Source organism: Physcomitrium patens, chromosome 20 (assembly GCF_059467195.1).
Source record: "Physcomitrium patens ecotype Gransden chromosome 20, ASM5946719v1, whole genome shotgun sequence".
Classification (NCBI taxonomy): Eukaryota; Viridiplantae; Streptophyta; class Bryopsida; order Funariales; family Funariaceae; genus Physcomitrium; species Physcomitrium patens.
The window spans coordinates 9,257,467-9,264,712 of NC_143429.1; the positions used below are offsets into that span (position 1 = coordinate 9,257,467).

At 37.4% G+C, this 7,246-nt stretch overlaps 1 long non-coding RNA gene across 1 annotated transcript; it reads left to right on the top strand.

Annotated features, from left to right (window-relative positions):
• The first annotated feature begins 3,179 nt into the window (after positions 1 to 3,179).
• On the top strand, positions 3,180 to 6,158 carry LOC141044564 (uncharacterized). Its single transcript, XR_012216162.2, has 3 exons — positions 3,180 to 3,835; positions 5,267 to 5,304; positions 5,493 to 6,158. It is a non-coding gene; the product is annotated as an uncharacterized LOC141044564 (long non-coding RNA).
• Positions 6,159 to 7,246: the final 1,088 nt, after the last annotated feature.

Consider the following 7,246-nt stretch of genomic DNA (forward strand, 5'->3'; position numbering starts at 1 on the left):
AACCCCAATACAAATCACAGGGTGGTCAAATCGTATGATGGTAAAGATCATTGCAACTCTCTGTCACCACTCTCAAAGAACCAATGATATAATAAAGTTACAAAGAAAATTAAAATGACAAAACGAGAACAAAAACAAAACAAAAATAAGCAATCAAAAACAACATGTAGCATTTTGTCAGGAATTCCAAGTATGAGTGAGTAAATCATCAGAAAAGGAAAGAGAAGCAGATAGAGAAAAACTTGCTTCTTATTTTAATGCCCACCAATGAATGCATGTTCCACAATTCATACAAGAAGCCCTGGAAGGCTGCCCAGCATAGAATCTAGACTGAAAGGGCAGAGCTCTATTCCCCTCTTCACTGCAGGGCTTTGGGGGTTGTGGAGAGAGAGACACTGTCTTGATAATTGGGCCCAGAGTATAAAAATTACAAATAAAAATGGATGTTGTACAATTGTGGTGATGCTTTTGGAGTGTGGTTAGCAAAGAATAAAACACCACATGGTTTGAATCATCAGCCAGGTTCATTCACCCTATACCTTATCCCCCCACCTCCCCCCCCCCTTTTGAATTGTGTGTGAGCCTTTGGCAGATAGGCTTCAATTAAGGCTCTCACATCAAAAGAAGAGATGCAATTACTTATGAGCCTGGCTTTTGGGTGAGAGTTGTCTAGCTCTGGCCTCCCCATCAGCTTACCACATGACATTTGGATCATTCTGCCAGCATTTCAAACTAATTAAGAGAGCTACAAAGGAGACATATCAAAAAGGTGTTTTCATTCCCCCATTTTTTTTTTCAAATGGCTCTGGCCTCAGGAACATTGTGCTTTCTTTCTCCCAACTAAATCTCCCCTTTTATTGGCAGGCTCAGAATCCTATGACCCAAATAAACAAACCTATCAAACCATGCCACTTTTAGTGACAAACCACTGACATGTAACATCAAATGAACTTGTGCTGTTCTTTGTTTGATCTGGAAAGCTATTGGAGAATTAAGTTGTAAACATTTAATCAATCTATTCAACTACTCATATTGTGGCTGTGTGCAGCAAATTGGAGTTCATACCAAGAGTGTGATGCCTTAAAAAACCCACAACGAAGCATATTAATGTGCATCTTGTGAAATTTTATGTATAGATGACTCATTGAAAGTGTGTTATTTCTCCTACTTTTTACCTTCATGTGATGTCTCGAGAATCCAATTTTTACCTGATTTTGAATCCACGGCAGATGAAGATTGCATAATATCCAAACCTCAACGTGTAAAATTTCACCAAATATAGAAGACATGTTCTCTTTCCCACAACCACATGTTTCACTCTTCAGTTGCATAAACCCCACACCCCTCCCGTAACAAATGCCGCATTCTTCAAAGGAAAAACAACACACCCCTAATCAACACCTCGACTTATTCCCGAATCCACCTCTCGCTTCCACTTCCGCGAATCTGCCACGGAGCTAATTTCAGATATCCCTCCTTTCACGGGAATGTTCATCCTTTTGCATCCTTTGTTAAGTAGATCTTTCACCTTAAGTCTCTCTCTTTTCAGCACAGTGCTGTGAACGTGTGAGCCTGTCTGGGATCCTTAAAGAACAAATTCCCTGAATGCTTGGAATCAAATGCAATTTCCCTGCACCATTTATGCACCGAAGCCCCCCTTTTTTTTCCCTCCTCCTAAACACAGGGTTCTAACACTTGACTTAGTCTTAGGGTTTGCGCCACATAGGATAGAGAGTGATCAAGGAGACGAGGGGGAAGCGGAGGTGGTGGTGATCTCCCAAAGTTGGATCTAAGCCCAAATTTAGAGATGAACTGGGTCAAAGGGTCAAATGTAGCAGAAACATTTAATGCGTTTGAGGTGTAGGGTGTTCATTCTCCCCCCCCCAAGTTTGGCCTCACTCTGGGATATTCCTTGGCCATTGGCCCTAGAGCTCAAGTCTTGCCATTAAAAGGCTTGAATGTTCAGAACACCTGTTGAAAAAGGGGACAACCCACATGCCTTGTTCATACTTTGTAGATCTCTCCATTCATTTACAAACGATACTTTGGATTTGCTTCTATATATATATATATATGAAAGTGTGTGTGAGAGAGAGAAAGAGAAAGAGAGAGGGCAAGAGTGATTGGTTTTAGTTTACATTATATTGTACATTCAAATGTGTTTTGAATTTTCATTTACAAACATTGCTTTGAGAAGATTTCATTGTGTCTGAGTAATTATACAAATGCATCATAGCATGAGTTTGCATAAGGTGTTGATATTTTAATGCTTATTTTAGTTAACTATTCAACAAGGTGATTGTGTGTGTATACTTACAATTGAGAAGTATTTAAAAAAAAAATATGGAGTACAATGAGCTGATTGTTCTTAATGGTATTGATTACAATATCACACAACCCCTCCATCTCCCAATATTCTTTCTCTATGACAAGTTTAAAAGAAATGAGGATACACTGAGTCTATCCTCGAGGGAAAATGGCCACACATAAAATAAAATAAAAGTTAAAACATCAAACGAATCAAAATTATACTTAGCCGGACAGGGGTGTGACTAAAAACAGGGCAATGGGTACCTTGAGATCTGCACTCTTTCTCACACACACTCAGGAAATTCTGGCTTCCCCAGCTTTTACCATTTGCAAATATTGGCTCCCCTCTGGACACAGCTTTCAGCTTCCAGATGGTCCACTCATTTCAAGCTACTGTTTACTATAGAAGAGTAGTTTTTCTTCTTCAATCAGAGTGAGTGTTGTTGTTGTTGCAGTTGCACTGCCCAGTTAAGATTCCCAGCAAAAATCTGGTAGAAATTCAAACCACAAGCATTGGGGGGGGGCAGAGGGGGAAGAGAGCTTCCCCCTCTTCAGGGTGGGTATTGCCTGGGCGAGTTTGTGTCTCTTCTGCACTTTTTTGTGGAGCAGATGGGGGGGAGGAGAGGGGGGGAGAGTTTGTCAACATCCCAAATTTGATACCCCCACCCCAGCTCATAAGCATTGAGATCTGTGTAAACCCAATTGCTACATTTTCAAAAGGATATGTGCTCAGTAGTAGGGAGGATGGATGAATAAATATGGTCCTCAGGAAGATAGATAACTCCTCAAATGTGAAGTTTTCCGCTGGCTCTGGGCACTGCTCTCTGTCGGATGCATTGCATCCATTTGCACACAGAGCTGGGGTCTGCCTGGTCTGCATGAAGTTCTGAGCATTACCATTTGTTGTCTTAATTGCATGAATTGGGTGTAAGAAAAGATATCAAAGTATACAAAATACTAATGATGGACTATTTTGAAAGGAGGGTCAAACTGCTAAAGGAGAATATATATGTATATATTTGGAGTTAGCCCTGAATGCATGCCGGTACATTAAATAACAAGAGGCCTGCACTGACCGACTATTTGGTGGAATGACAGTTCCCATATCCGGCTTTAAACTGGGCAAGAAATAAATGAACGCAAATCAGGGCTAATTAAGTTCGGGACATTTAATATAGAGGAACAGAAGCAGACAAGGAATGAGTTCCAAGAAGCTTATTAGTTGGTTAATCTGCTTAATGCCTGTGGTTTTTGGATGTGTGTATCATCTTGACTAGCGCGTTATAAAAGCACTTCTTGTACAGGAAAGGAATTGATGTTGGTACCACTAATTAAGATTTCAGATGTTTCATTTTTAGATTCCATTGTGTGCGGTTGCGTTTCGCATTAATTCCTTGCATCATTCCATTGTCAATTCTCACAAAACAAAACTTTGGGTTTCAATTCCAGGTTGATCCATTCAAATTAAGCATCCTGCCATAAAACTGTGAAGGATTGACTGAAACTCTGAAAGGTCAACACCGAGGTTGTGATTATCCTAACCAGATTCCCCGCACATAGTACATTACTTTTATATCTAATTGTCACTTTTTGCTATGAGTAAATAAATGAATTTTTATCCATGTTCTGTAAAGAACGTGACATTATATTACTTGGAGACAAAAATTAAAACTAAAAGTAGGGTAATTAAAAGATCAATTGTGATCTAAATTAAGAATATCCATCAAACTTGTCTGGTCCAGTGAGCACTACATGTTGTGCTCTAATACATTTCTCTGGGAGAAGTTTTAGGTTTTTATGCATCAATGGGCATTTTTATCTACTCATTTTGCAGAGTGAACTGCTTCAAATTCAGATTCATATTGAATTTATAATCGTATTTTATACACAACTTATGACACAATTCCACATTTTTATATTCCATTCTTGTGCACAATCTTGTAGCGGCATCCTTTGTGAGCCCTCATTCACATGATCATAATCTGTTCAAATTTTGCAAGGACCTGTGCAGCCTTTTTCTAACAGTTGTATAAATTGGGGAGACAAAAAAAAAAAAAAAAAAAAAAAAAATCCCTCATCAAAATTGACCCTTTTTTCATCTGCTTTAATTATGACCTTAAAATTTTTGATGTCAACTTGTTGATACACCTTTCATGTGAGATCAAAGTATAGCTTCTATTATGAAATTTCAAATGGGGGAAGTGAAAGTCTTCTTGTAGTTTAGATTTGTGTCTTTTCATGTAAGAACATTGCCAGATTATTTCACTATAACTTTCATTCAATTTGATTATGAAGTGTGCTGTGCATGAACCAGAGCTCACTTTCAGACCATTCTTATCATATTAAATTCAAAGCTTAACTGAGCAATTATACCAAAACATGTCACTACTATTTCATAATGTAAAACAGAACCAGGGTTAAAAACTTGTTGCTAGGTCCTTGCATCTATGTTCTAAAACTTTTATTTGTCATGTCTTTCATCACTTTACATAAATTATCTTAAGGTACCCTAAGTTCTAACTTTACCACCTCTTCATTCAATTGTTATCTTTTTTGTCTATTTTTTAATTTATATATAGACATACTCTTATCTTCAGTGGCAATGGGGGTCTGTTTTGGAGCCGTGTGTGGTGCCTTATGTGTACCTTCAAGAGTTTTTTTTTTTGGTAGATTCAGGGGTTGTTAATTTTTCCCACCTGCAGTTGTTAAAAATCCTTCCCACTGAGGCATTTTAGAAAGAGGACATTGGTATTAGGCTTTGTGGGCATGGTTCCCTTGTTTGAATGGTTCTGAGGCTGTGAGACTGGGTCTTAACCACTTCCACAAACCAGGTTTTAGGGTTTCTTCTTTTAAAAAACCCAAATGAAGGGGTGGACATTAGCCATGTGTAAAATTTGGGAACTCACAGATTTGGCACTCATTTATTGTTCCATTTTGTTCCCCTGTGGATTTTCAGGACCCATGCAGTTGCAGCTTTGGACCCCTCTCAGTGCTGTAAGTTGTGAGAAGGTCTTTGGGAATTTGTTCTGATTACATGATAATATTTTCAGTCAAAATAATTAAAAGAAAATTCTTCTACATATTATTAATTAAGAGGATGCAGATCAAATCATTCCAACTGTAGAAATTCTGATTATTGTAATTTTCCCCTCATATTACAAAATTGGTTCTCAATTTGCCAGGAATTGAAGGGATGCTGTGGGGAGTCTGAATGTTTGCAGTGCTCTTTTTAATTAAAACACTCTGTGAGGTGTAGTAACTAATAGAATGTTTCCAAGGTAGACAATTTACTTTTATTACTCTAAATAATATATTTGTTGTGAAACAGTATGCTGAAGATAAACAAACAAACAAACAAACAAACAAATAAATAAATAACAGTTTGTGTCAGTTAAGATGTTGATAGAGTTAAAATTAACTTCACAAGAAACAAATTCGTGCAAAGAATGTAGACCTGTAAACCATCCATAGATCCCAGAGTCCCCAGTTCAAATGGGAATTGATCCTACTCCAACAACAGAATTCAAGGGGAGCCATTATGAGCCTCGGTTTAGGTGCCATAACAAATAGATCAGAGAAAGATGTGCTAATGGTGGCAAGGCACTACTTTCAATGCTAAACACATATATTTTGATGTGTGTCTAGGCTTGAAATCCAAAAAAGATGAAGATGAAGGTTTGAGTTGTATCACCATTGACAATCCCAATGCAATCCACTCCTTAAAATGGATCATGATTAAGGGTTTTCTCTATTGGAGTATTAAGTCTCCTTTAAACAAATCATTTGAATAGGAGCCATTGGCTCATGATCAATGGCAGGAGTCCATATGGATGCATTTTTACCCTTAATTGTGTGTGTGTGTATGTATGTATATATATATATATATTTATATTTATATATATTTTTGTTCTATGCGATAGACCAGTAGATTGGGCATCTTTCCCTCCATGTAAATAAAATGTGTTGTCAACTACAGGGCTACTACTGCATCCTTCCTCTTTTTCTAATTTTTTCTTTCCAAGCCCATGTCAATTGTAATGTGGTCATCCACTTGATCAACCTTGGCTTTGAAAGTCCAATCTGGTAAACAAATAAGATGGCAATTGAATAGAAATTAGCCTATAACTGGGTTGTATAATACCATAGTATCCCAGCTAACTGGGTTGTAGCATAACTAAATGTCAAGTCACTAGTTCAGTCCCAAGCTAGGTGGGTTTCTTAACTCTATCTTAGCCTGGTCTTGTATTGGTTACCTTCTGCTATGAAATCCTTTTCATTTGTGCCATAAAAAAATAAAAATAAAAAAACAAAAAACAATCTGGCTTTGAAAAGCTATGAAAGGAGATTCATAACCATCAATGATTGATCACCTTACTGTTGCAACTCTTAAATGATAACTAACTTGGAGCAATTGAAAGATAAAGATGAAGAAGTTAAAAATAAAACGCAAAAACCTTCACTACATGAAAGCAGGGATAAGAATCTGGGCAAACTTTAGATTGTGGGCTGCTTAGTTAAGAGAACCTCAGGACTTTTTCCAGAACATTAAACTGTCTGCCTGTTTATAAAAACAAAATCACTTAAAAATGCACACACACTGATAGATATAGATACACATATATTTATATACCCAAGACAATAATTCAGTGAAGGCTACTAACCTGTCTATTAAAAAAAGGATGCATGCATGAGAAAAGAATTTGTGGTCAAAGGATTGGAAGGAGTCACTTGTGTGTACTCTTCTGCCACATTTGCCAACAAAGTGAAAACACTGACTCCCCTTATAAAAGCCTCCTTATTCTTCTTCTTTTGTAAGCCTGCTCTTCCAATATCCAACTGAGTTCTGGAATGTGAACCCTGCTGTGTACCATAAAATCACAAGGACTAACAAAATTACTTTGTTCCATGCATTGTTCATTGCTTTGTATAATCTTTG